The 12,322-nt window shown below is 40.7% G+C and overlaps 1 pseudogene; it reads right to left on the bottom strand.

The window, feature by feature from the left end:
- Positions 1 to 259: 259 nt before the first annotated feature.
- LOC116904394 lies at positions 260 to 704 on the bottom strand (annotated as a pseudogene).
- Between the last annotated feature and the right edge of the window lie 11,618 nt (positions 705 to 12,322).

Below are 12,322 nucleotides of genomic sequence, written 5' to 3'. Positions count from 1 at the left end.
ATATATATATGTATATATATATATACATATATATATGTGTGTGTATATATATATGTATATATATGTAATTTTTTTAAAAATGGGATTCCCAAGTGTGTAAATGAATGGGTCTCTGTTTCTTATTATTGGCTCTTTTCCCTTTTTTGTTTTGTCCAATTCAGTTGTGTTAGTTTTGGTTTTATTTTATTTTATGTTTTTTCATTTATTAGAAGCCTTTTTGTTTTATAGGTTTTTTTAGAATATAAAAATTCATTATTGTGTTTTCATCATCAAAATTTGATCTTGGTCATTCTTTCTTGCCTTTCTACAGGGTCAAAAGAGACACATCATCTACTTTAACAACCTTAAATCGGACTTCAAGAATATCACCTACAGAATGACTTTTTGACCAAATCCCGCCACCAGAACTTTATTGTTTTTCTCAGTTACATTCAAGCCGGCATTATTGGGCATGAGCCTTATGATCTTTTAGCATTCTTGCTTAGTCACACCTTGACATATTTCTTGACAGCAGAATTTGGATGTTTGTCTTCAGCCCCTACTTTTCCCACTACAATTCTCTTTACATGAGAAGTAACTCCAAAAGAATTGGCCTTCAGGGATGTGCCCAAGTGGGCTTTTCTGTGTTGTTTATCATCCCACTTTTGGTCTCGTCTGTGACTGTGCAGCTTCTTGGCAGCACAGAGTCCAGAACGTGTGTCCATCTTGGTGTGCCATGAGTCCATGTACCTGTTTGTCTTCTGATGAATGGCAAGAAGAGGGTGGATCTGGATGAGAAAGGAAGTAGTGAGGAACACAAAAGACTAGAAAGAGGGTAAACTGTAATCAGGATATATTATGTGAGGGAAAAATTATTTTCTTTTTTAAATTTTTTAAAAATTTATCTTTTCTTATATAGTACATCCTGACCACAGCCTTGCTTCTCATCATTCCTCCCAGTTCTCCCATACACACCCTTTTCTCCCCCATATCTACAATCCCTTCATTTTCCTTTATAAAAGAGTAGGCCTCCCAGGGATATCAAGAAAACACAAAATAATAAGATACAATAAGACTAAGTACAAAGACCTCTTAACAAGACTGGACAAGGCAACTCAGTAGGAAGAAAAATATCCCAAGATCAGATAAGAAAGTCAGAGACACCATTACTTTCAGAGTTAGGAGTCTCACAAAAGCACCAAGCTAAGAAATCACAACATATATACAGAGAATCTAGCACAGATCCAGGCAGGCTCGGATTGCAGCTTGAATCTCTGTGAGTCTGTATGAGCTCTGCTTAGTTGATTCTGTGGGCAATGTTCTTTAGGTATCCTGGATCCTTCTGGCTGCAAAAAATCCTTCCCCTTCCTCTACCCTTGGATTCTCCAAACTCTGGCTAATGTTTGGCTGTGGGTCTCTGTTGCTAGAAGAAGCATCTCTGATGGTGATTGTTTCGGCACTGATCTATGAGCATAGCAGAATATCATTAGGAATCATTTCATTGACTCTGATTTATTTTGTTTGTTTTTTGTTTTGTCTTGTTTTGCCAGTTGCATTACAAAATATATCCCATTCAAGCTTCATATCCTACATTACTAGGAGAGTTTGCTATGTCACCCTCACATGTTCCATGAAGGTTCCAGAAATCACTAGGTATAGGTTTAGATTTTTCAAAACCTACTTTAATAAAGGGTTCTTTAATGTTTCAATCTTCCTGCTAGCCCACTGACCAAAGGTAAGAGAGAATGATAGTTAATAGGACAAGGGGGTTGTGAACATATTTAGAAATAGTTATTTGGAGCAGTTCCAATCTTTGTTTTCAGAATATTAGTGACCAGACCAAAACATTAAACACGAATCAGTAGTGGAAGTCCAGTGCAAGTGGCAAACACCAAACACAAATCAGTAGTAGTGGCTCAATGCAGAAGAAACCTCGAGGCTCTGTCAAATTGGCACAAGTCTGTGGAAGTGGCAAGAAGTAGTCAGAATACAATGAGAAGTTCTTTGGCCCATTTCCCTTTACAAAGTCATGTGAAGTGAAGATCAGTGAAGACCAGCAAAGTGTTGCAAGGCAAACCAGTACAAGAGTGTAGTCAGTGGTTCTACTTATACTCTTTCCAAATATCATATGTCCTCTCAAGTGTCTGTTACATCAAAACATCCCTTCATGTGTCAGCTTCAGCAAAAAAAAAAATCACATTTCACCACTTAGTCTCCAAAGAAACCAGAAACTTCCACTTCATTAGGTTTCCACATCAGCTTCCAAATGGCCCCAATTTCAGTGCTTTCTCCTTGTACTTTCTTCTTCCATCCCTCTCTCCTTCACTTAACCCCTTTTGTTCCCATCCCCACCAGCCCCCAGTCCATGCACATAACCTAATCTATTTTCCTTCTGCAGGGAGTTCCATGTTCTTCCATTCTTGAGATGTAAAAAATGCCCATTTTTAGAGGGATGGTTCTCAAACCTGCCTCTCTCTCTCTCTCTCTCTCTCTCTCTCTCTCTCTCTCTCTCTCTCTCACACACACACACACACACACACACACAGACACACACACACACACAGAGAGAGAGAGAGAGAGAGAGAGAGAGAATAAAAGGGAAACATAATACCCTTTTTCCACATAAGCTTACATGATAGTGTTTAAGAGTCCTTGACTCCTTGAGCTCCAGGGCTCTGAAATCACCTGAAACTTGCCTAGATTTTAAGAAAACCTTGGAGAGAAAGTTCAAAAGTGTCTTCATATTATATCACATGCAGATCTCAGGAAGTACAATAGTGACTGCATTAATAACGTGGGACTGCCAGAGTTCCCTAAGGAACTCATTAGTGTTCATTGCTGTCACCACTCCTAACCCTCAAGAGGAAGACTTCCATATTTCCTTGTCCCCTCTATCTCCCTCTGTTCTTAAATGCCATTGAAGACATTTTTTTTCTTCAAGGTTACAGAAGCTATATTCATGGAGTTTTGGGATGTTCTCTAATAGTCCAAGCCTGAATTTTAGTCCTCATGTGATAGTCTGTGAATAGTCATCCTGCTTGCTTGCTGAGGAAACAAAGCCAATTCTCATCATTATTCTAAGATGGCTTTATTTATCAGAGAGTAGGAGTATAAACTCCTATATATTCAGGCGCAGGGGAAACTGTGCCAGTGAACATCTAAGTGCACTTTCACAGTACTGTTTACATTCCAAAATCAATATTCAGTGCCCAGCAACAATTAATCTCCCCATCCGTGCTGTTAAACAACCGTCTATCATCTCAGGACTAACATGTTCCTTTTCTCTCTTGCTCATGCACCCATTGCTAAATTCTATCACCAGCAGTACAGTTTGTATACTCAGCCTTAAATTATTCCAGTAGCGAGATCAGCTTCTAGGAACCAAGGAAGAAACAAAGAAACTTGAGATAAAATCTGAATATCAAGTTTCTTGATTTTCATACCCTGTGTCCACAACTAGTTCTTTCCTCCCTCCCTCTCTCGTTCTCTTTCATTTTCCCTCTGTCTTCCGCCCTCACTATATCTACCCCTTTACTGTTTAATGCACATTATTAATTTAGTAGATTGGCTTGGTCCCACTCTTTTTTTTTTTCTTATTCTGATCATTTTCCTGCAAGCCTCTCATCAGCATATGTGCTTAGGACTCAGTTTTCTGTTTGTCCACATGGAAATCACTCTGAGCAGATCTGGCTATGCTTGTCTAACCTGCTTACCCCAGCACCATCACCACACCTCAGTTCAGATTTGTCTGCTATCTCAGTGTTGTTCCTGAAACAGCAATTTCATCCTTTTCCTGGTGATTTTCCCTCCAGCTCATCTGCCAGGGTGATATTTCAAATACTAAATTTAATCGAGCCATAGCTCTACCTCCAAACCTTCACCAGCTATCCAGTGCTCTTGAAGTGAAGTTAAATAACTGGTAACTTGGTAAAAATCTGACCCCTAGGGACTCATTTACTCCTTTCTCAATACTCACTCTACAAGTGCTTGGTCTACATATAACTTGGCTTTCGCTCTGTTTTTGATCATTGTTCTTGGACACAGGCTTTTCTTTTGCTGAGATTGCTAATATTCTAGATTCTTTGTTATCAGTTTTCTGGTTTCAACTCTGTCCCTTTCAAGATGTGTTTCATGTTTTATTTTGAGACAAACTTTTGTTATGTTGTCCAGGATGGCTTTTTATTGGTTACTTTTCTGTTGCTGTAATAAAATACCATGACTGAAGGCAACTTATAGAAGAAAGAGTGTGTTTTGAATTACAGTTACAGAATGATAGTTCATAATAGAGAGGAAGGAACGACCACAGGTACCTCCAACAGGAAGCTGGATGATGGCATTTCACTGGCACCCAGGAAGCAGAGAGAGAAAACTGGAAGTAAAGTGAAGCTATAAATTGTCAAATTTATAGATGGCATACTTCCTCTGGGAATGCTGTCCCTGCTAAAGGTTCCAAAACCACCCTAAATATTAAAACATATGAGTGTATGGGAGAGATTTCTCAGCTATACCACTCTTAGGCTTATACCCAAAAGATGCCCTACCATCCCACAGGGGCATGTGCTCCACTACGTTCACAGCAGCCTTATTTGTGTAAGACAGAAGCTGGAAACAATCCAGATGCCCCACAATGGAAGAGTAGATATAGAAAATGTGGTTCATTTACACAATGGAATACTACTCAGCTAATAAGAACAAGGACATTTTGAGTTTTGCATGCAAATGGACAGAACTGGAAAATATCATCCTGAGTGAGGTAACCCAGACACTAAAGGATATGCATGGTATGTATTCACTATTAAGTGGATATTAGCCAAAAAGAACAGAATACCCAGGATAAAATCCACAGAACTCAAGAAGCAAAAGGGCCCAGGTGAGGATGCTTCAATTTCACATGGAAGGGAGAAGAAAGCCATCACAGAGGACAGAGGGAGGGAGGAAAATGGGTAGGAGAGGGGAGAGGGAGGGGAAAGGGGGAACATAATTTGGTATTGGGGAGGGGGGCAGGAGTCAAACCCTGAGGACCAGCAGAATGAATGGAAATATGCAACACCAGGAGTGAAAGAATCTCAGGACTCACAAGGAGGGACCTTAGATGAAAATCCCAACAGTGGGTAGTAGGAACTTGTAGAATCCACCTCCAGCAGAAAGACAGAGCATCAAGTGGAGGGATGTGATTGTCATTCCAGAGTCTAAAACTCTGACCCAGAATTGTTGTGGTCTAAAAGGACTGCAGAGACAAAAACGGGGAAGAGACTGAGGGAAATGAGGTCCTGTGACAGGCCCAACTTGGGATCCAACTCAAGTGGAGGCTCCAAGGCTTGACACTATTACTGATGCTATGGTGTGCTTAGAGACAGAAGCCTAGCAGAGCTGTCCCTGGAGAGGCCCAATAAGCAACTGACTAAGACAGATGCAGATACTTATGGACTGAAGTCGGGGATGCCTGTGGTTGGATTAGGGAAAGGCTGAAAGGGGGAAGAGGGCTACCCCATAGGAAGACCAGCACTCTTAACTAATCCAGACCCCTGAGATCTCTCTGACACTGAGCCACCAACCAGGCAGCATACAAGAGCTGGTCTGAGGCCCCCAACACATATACAGTAGAGTACTACCTGGTCTGGCCTCCGTGAGAGAAGACACGCCTAACCCTCAAGAGACTTGAGGCCTCAGGGAGTGAGGAGGCCTGGTAGAGGGGACACATCCTCTTGGGGAGGAGGAATGGGGTGAGAAACTGTGGAAGGGCAGACCTGGATGGGGGTAATGACTGGACTGTTAAAAAAAAAGTAAAAAAATAAATAAATAAACAAACCACCAAAGGTCTCAATCCCACGATTCTTCTGCCCCAGACTCTCAAATTCTGGGGCTACAAGTCACATCATACTTGGTCCTTGGGTTCTTTTGAACAGGAAGATTCTTACATGAGAGGCACACTATGTAACACTTGCAACATCATTAACCCATCATTTCGTTCATCCAGCATCACTACCATGGAACCACACCCTTAGATTTTAGGAATTACTATGGAGTCTTCTAAACCATCCAGTGTGAGCAACATGCTGTAGATATTTGACTGGTATTGTAAATTCTAGTCAACCAAAACTTAGTTGGTTGGCATTGTCATCTTGTGAGATGTCTGCCTATCTTGCAAAACTTAGAATAGTATCACACTTGAGAAAAATTCAAATCAAATATCAAAGAGTCTTGAGATGACATGAACTTTAAATTGTGCACTCTGGAATTCTTTATCAAGACACTGACCATGTGCCTTTTTAGACTAACAATATTTCTAACATTATATATACTATCTAGTGTCTAAGGTAACAATATTGTTTCGCACATTTCAGAGAAAGGCTGTGAAATTTTAGGCATCAGAGACATCAGAAAGTTTTAGTATTTTTTGTTACATTTTCAGCTAATTAACAATTATTATACATATTTATAGAGTTCAATGGGCCATTTTATGAGTGTATGTGACAACTATTATATATTCAGAAAAATTCTTCTCAAACTGAATATATTATCTAAAAGACAGCCTTTGGCAATACTAGCCTCCTGTGCAAACACCCTTTGCTTTTATTCTTATCAGAGAAGTAAGATTCCCTTGACCCTTTACCATTTATCCTTTTCTGTACTTAAACAGACATGGTACATGTAAGTACTGGGAACCATAGAAAAACATTTCAATCAGCCTTGATAAAAAAATATCTCTTCATCATACAATTATTACGTGTGATTTCCACTTTTTAAAGAAGTCTTCAAAAGGGAAAATGCATTTTTTTCCATTGGAACACCAAAATTGTTTTCCATAATTGGTTTAAAAAGAAACATCCTCATCCTACATAACACTAACCAGGTCTGTGATTGCAGACAATAGGATGAATTAATTACTGTCAGTCTCAACGTGGAGACGACGTGCAGGAAGTTCTATCACAGGCATGATTAGCTCCATGTATACTCCGCTGTGACACAAAATTACACCCACACCCACACTCCCTAGCAGTCACTCAGCCTGCGCATAACATCACCAGCCATGATGTGTCAGTATCTAATCTAATCACCTGTATCACCATGGCAATGCAGAACATAGAAGCAAAGTCCTTTTATCCAGTAATGCTCATGATTTCAGTTTTGATGTGAATCCGTAGAAGTGTTCCAGTAGTTTCTGCCAAGCCCCTTCCACTTCATTATTCCTTAGACTGTAAATCAGAGGGTTCAGTGTCAGTGTCATAATTGCATAGACCGAGAAATCAACTTTCCTTGAAGGATAGAGGGACTGGAGTGATAGTAAGATGGCTATGCCATCGTACAGGGCAACCATAATGAGGTAGGAGGCACAAGTGTGGGAAGCCTTCCTCCTTCCCTCTTTGTACTGGATCTGTGGCTCAGTGCGCATCATCTCTCTTGGACTGGATACTGGAAATGGTCTGGATGTAGGACAGGACTAACAGCCAGGATTGTGCTAGAATCTGCATCATTTCAGAAAGGCTGAAGAACAACTTAGATAACATAAGACAATTTTGGGAAACTCTGCATCTTCACTGGCCAACTTTGATTTCTAAGACAGAAATTTATGCCTGGTAATGTTAGAGAAATGGTGAACAAGAGCTCAAGGTCCACTCATCTTGCATTTCGTTCTGAATGCCCCTCTCTAAAGATATGTGCAGTATAGCCTGGCTTCAAAAATGTATTTTGAAACTATAATCTTGACCCTATTTTGGACCTTTCAATCAGATCAGACAAGAGTAGAAAATGGGATTCCTTGATATGATAGAGAAATTAGTTATATGCTACTGTTTTGTATGTACATTTAATATATACATTAAACACCATATCTTCATTATTTTTTCCAAAAATAATGGCTGCTGGCTCCCTTTATTCTCATATCCATTTGACCCTGGTCTAACTCTACCACCTTCTCTCCAACTGCACACTTGTGCATTGAAAGAAACAGCGGAAGTGGAAAGAGACCATTTGCACTGGCACTGCAAGTCTTTCTTTGTCTTGGTTTTCTTTTTTCTGGGGTTAGGGTAGATCTAGAAATTGAACCTGGGAACTTGCACATGTTAGTAAGTGGTCCACCCCTGAGATAGATCCCCACCAGGACAGTTTCATGGGGCATTGTGTGGTATGATTGAAAAACAAATTCTCCAAGTCATTCCAAGATAAATCATCAGGCTGGGACACTGAGCACAGTGTCCCATATCTTCATTATTAAAATATTACTTTTATTGAATCATATTAAAAGAGGCCTTCCCTATAATTCAGTTTGTGTTCATTATGTAGAATTAAAACACAATGCTTTCTTTATATAACAGAGAAATGAAAAAAATGTTTATACTCCTAATATAAAACTTTTCACATAACTTAATATAGATATCAGAATATTTAATTTTGTTAGTTATAATTTTTTATTCACAACAAACTGTCCATGTAGTCTCAAAGTTATTTTACATTTATAGTGGGCTTATAGACAATGTTGGTTTGGAGAAGTGGAGTACTAAATACTCAAGCAGAGTACATGAAGGCAAATGTTTCTATTATGCTGGTCAAAGTAGCTGACAAGAAAAAAGCAGACATACCCAGTTTTGAAGTTGAAGACATTAACTCTAATCTTTTAGTAAGAATAAAAATTCTGAGGTAATGAAACAAACTTCACTGCCAAACAACCTGCTCCAATAGCCACTAGGAGAGTGAGCAAGTCAATAACATGGAAGTACATTTTAGCTGCACATGTAATAGAGCATTCACCCAGACAGGCTATATCCATGCTGGTCAGCCTTGACTATCAGCTGGGCTTTATCTGAATCGGCTAGAACACTGAGACATACCGGTGAGAGTGCCTATGGGGGCTTTTCCACAGAGGACTGGTTGAGAGGAAACAACCCATCCTGAGTGTGGGCACCATGATGCATTGAACTGGGGACTTGGACAGAATAAGGGCAGGCACTTCCTTGTCTCTGCTTCCTAGGAGAGGAATGATGCAAACTAATCTTCTCCACCATGTCCGCTCTGATTGCCATGCCTGACAATGATTACAGCCTCTAGCTTAATGAATAAAAAAAGAACAAATTTAAATCTGAAGGGAAAGAAATTTTACAAACATACTTTCATAACAGGAGACATTTGCAAACTGATATGATAAGAAGACTACTCTCATACTAAAAAAGAAAAACTAATGTTGCAAAAAGAAAAACTATAAGCCCAAATCCCTACTTAACACAATACAAAAGTCTTAACAAAACACCAATGAATTCAATCAGGGATTATGTGGAAAACATAATACAGCATGATGGAAAATTTAGACGAATGCTTGCAAACTGATCAGTGTGGTTCAGGTATCAACAGACTAAGGATAGACCATATGACTGGCCCAATAGAAGCAGAAAAAGCACTTTTTACATTCTACATCTAGCTATAATAAACACACCCTTAAATAATTTGAGATGGATTTCTTCAGCCTGGCAAACACCATTTATAAGAAAACCCAGAGTCTCCACATCAGGCCAGTAATAAATCAACTGCTGTGGTCTCCCCCTTCTCTCTGTTCCCATCTCCAGTGGACCATGCAGATCTGCTTCTCCAACCTTCATTCCCCTCACTCATCCCCTTATCCCAGCCCTCATCTATAACAGGCATTCCCTAGGAGCCCATTGTCCACTCCTAGCCAGGAAAGCAGGTCGGCTAACTGTGTATCTCCACTCCCCTATCTCCTTCAAATCCAATACCCAATTCTTGCTCTGAGCTTGGTAGCAGATCAGCTATTGTGGCCTCACCTTCCTCCCCAGAAGATCACACAGATCTTCTCCAATCTCCCTTTCCACCCATCCATTTTTCTCAGTCCCCAAGTCCAGGAGGCATTCCCTGGGAACTATCTGACCAAGCCTGTCAGAGAAGCAATAGGCCAGCCAACCATAAAATCTTTGCTTTCCTATTAAAAACAAAGACATCATGAATTTTGTAGGCAAGTAGAAGGAACTTAAGAATATCATCCCAAGTGATTTAACCCAGTCCCCAGATAACATGCATGATTGTACTCATTTGTTAGTGGATATCAGCTGTAAAATACAGGTACCATGTTACCATGTTACACTCCACATGCTCAAATGAGGAAGCCTGAATCTCACTTAGAAGGGGGAATAAAATAGTCATAAGAGGTATATGGAGGGAGAGAACTGGGAGGGAAGGGATATGGGGAGGGATCGGGTGTGGAGGAGGACATGAGAGATGGCTATGTGAAAATTAATAAAAACCTGCAACTGATGGGGATGAGGAGTTGGGGGACATCTCCAAGTTGAGACAGAGACACCCAAGAATTAATGGAGATGACCTTGGCTATGACTCACTACACTGGGGATATAGAATTTGAAGAGATTATCTCATTAAGCCAGGCAGGTACCCCAGGGGTGTGATAGAGATACCAACCCACTCAAAAAACTTTCAACCCAAAATTTGTCCTGTCTACAAGAAATGCAGGCACAGGGGTTAGAGATTAGAGCCAAGACTGAAGGAATGACCAACTACTAACTGGCCCAACTTGAGACCCATCCCATGGGCAATCACCAATCCCTAATACTATCAATGATACTTTTGTCATGATTGCAGACAGGAGCATGTTGTTATCTGAGTGGTGCTACTCACTAGCTGACTCAGACAGATAACAGACACCCAACAGCCAAACAGTGAATGTACTTTGGAGATGCACAGAACAGGAGAAAGGATTGCAGGCACCAAAGGGGATAGGAACTCCACAGGAAGACCAACAAAGTTAACTAACCTGGACTCTTGGGGCTCTCAGAGTATGAACAACCAACCAAAGAACATACAGGTCTAGATCTAGGCTTCCCCACACATTTGTAGCAGATGTTTAGCTTGGTCTTCATGTGGGTCCTGAACAAGTAGAAGAGGAGCTGTCCCAAAAAGCTGTCGCCTGTATGTGGGTTAAGTTCTGCCTTGTCTGAACTCAGTGGAGAGGAAGCACCTAGCTTCACAGAGACTTGAAGTGTCAAGGTAGGGGGCTACCCTTGGGGGTCCCCACATTCCCAGAGGAGAAGAGGGACATGGTGGAGAGAGGGCAACTAGGAGGAGGACAGTGAGCAGGATGTAAAGTGAATAAGTAATAAAAATGAATTTAGTTTTTTATAAAAGGATCTTGGCTTTCACTTCTTTCCTCTAAATACAATGACCCAATCTCATCCTCAGCTCTATAGCAGATTATCTGTTGTGGCCTCTTGAAGTGGAAGTTTCTGGATATGTCATGTGATACAGAGGCATGTGTTGTTTTGCTAAGACAAACTCACATTGTATTTTCCCAAGGCAAGACCTGTGGGAAGACATATGATGTTTGGAGAAAGTATAAATAGGACTCATTGGACAGTGACTGCATACCGCATATCTAGTTTTGAAATGCTTTGTTGGTCTAAGCATCTTCATCTTCGCTGATCTTCACTTCGATGAGAGAGGCAGGGCAGAGAAGGTCTCCTGTCATTCCTGCTGGTCCTGGATGCTCCTGCTGACTTGTGATGATTTGGTGGAGGCCTGGCTCTTTCTGCAAGCTCATGCCACCAATGCTGATTCATGTTTGGTATCCTAACACTACTGAACTCAACTGCTGTTATCCTAACAAACGGTGATTGGAACTACTTCTAAACAGGTCCATAACCCTTTTTCCTATTTACTATCCTTGATCCTCTACTGCTGGATGGTGGACTAGAAGGGGGATCAAATCATTTCAGAACCCTTATTAAAAGTGTGTTTTAAAAACAGAAGTCTATAGACTCTCCTCACTCTCTGCCGCCATTCCCAATGAACTAATCAGATACTTGTTGAACATTCTGCTTTCCTTCCTCCCCTGAACCCCCTCAACCACCCCTTATGCTAGTACATACATATTCCGAAGTATCAATTTCTAACACCTAGCATATTGTACCTGAGACCACAAATGACCACACCTAACAGGTTCCTCAAAGTGTTCCTGTGATAACACACAGCCACTGCACCCTCTTGAGATCCAGTAAGGGCAACAGAAACTAAGGAACACAACATTCACCCAATAAAGACAAGAGCAGATATCAGCATCTAGAATTACAATATTCCCCAAAGGCAGATGCCTAGACACTAGTGTAAAAACAGGGTCACTAGTAGCCAGGACAATATGTCCTGTAGAGGTGCACAGGCTCATCTAGTTTTTGTCACGTAAGTACTTTCATGTCAGAGTTTGGCAAAATGCCTTGCAGACACACAGGAGCAAATGTTCAGAATAAAATTTGCTGAGGTTGGCACCAAAGGTAGCAGACAACTCAGTTTCCAGATTTGGTAAACATTCAAGGTTGGAAAGTAACCAGGG

This window comes from Rattus rattus, chromosome 6, assembly GCF_011064425.1.
Source record: "Rattus rattus isolate New Zealand chromosome 6, Rrattus_CSIRO_v1, whole genome shotgun sequence".
In the NCBI taxonomy this organism is placed as follows: Eukaryota; Metazoa; Chordata; class Mammalia; order Rodentia; family Muridae; genus Rattus; species Rattus rattus.
Note: the sequence above shows the minus strand (reverse complement) of the source record. Positions and strands in the feature narration are given on the sequence as shown.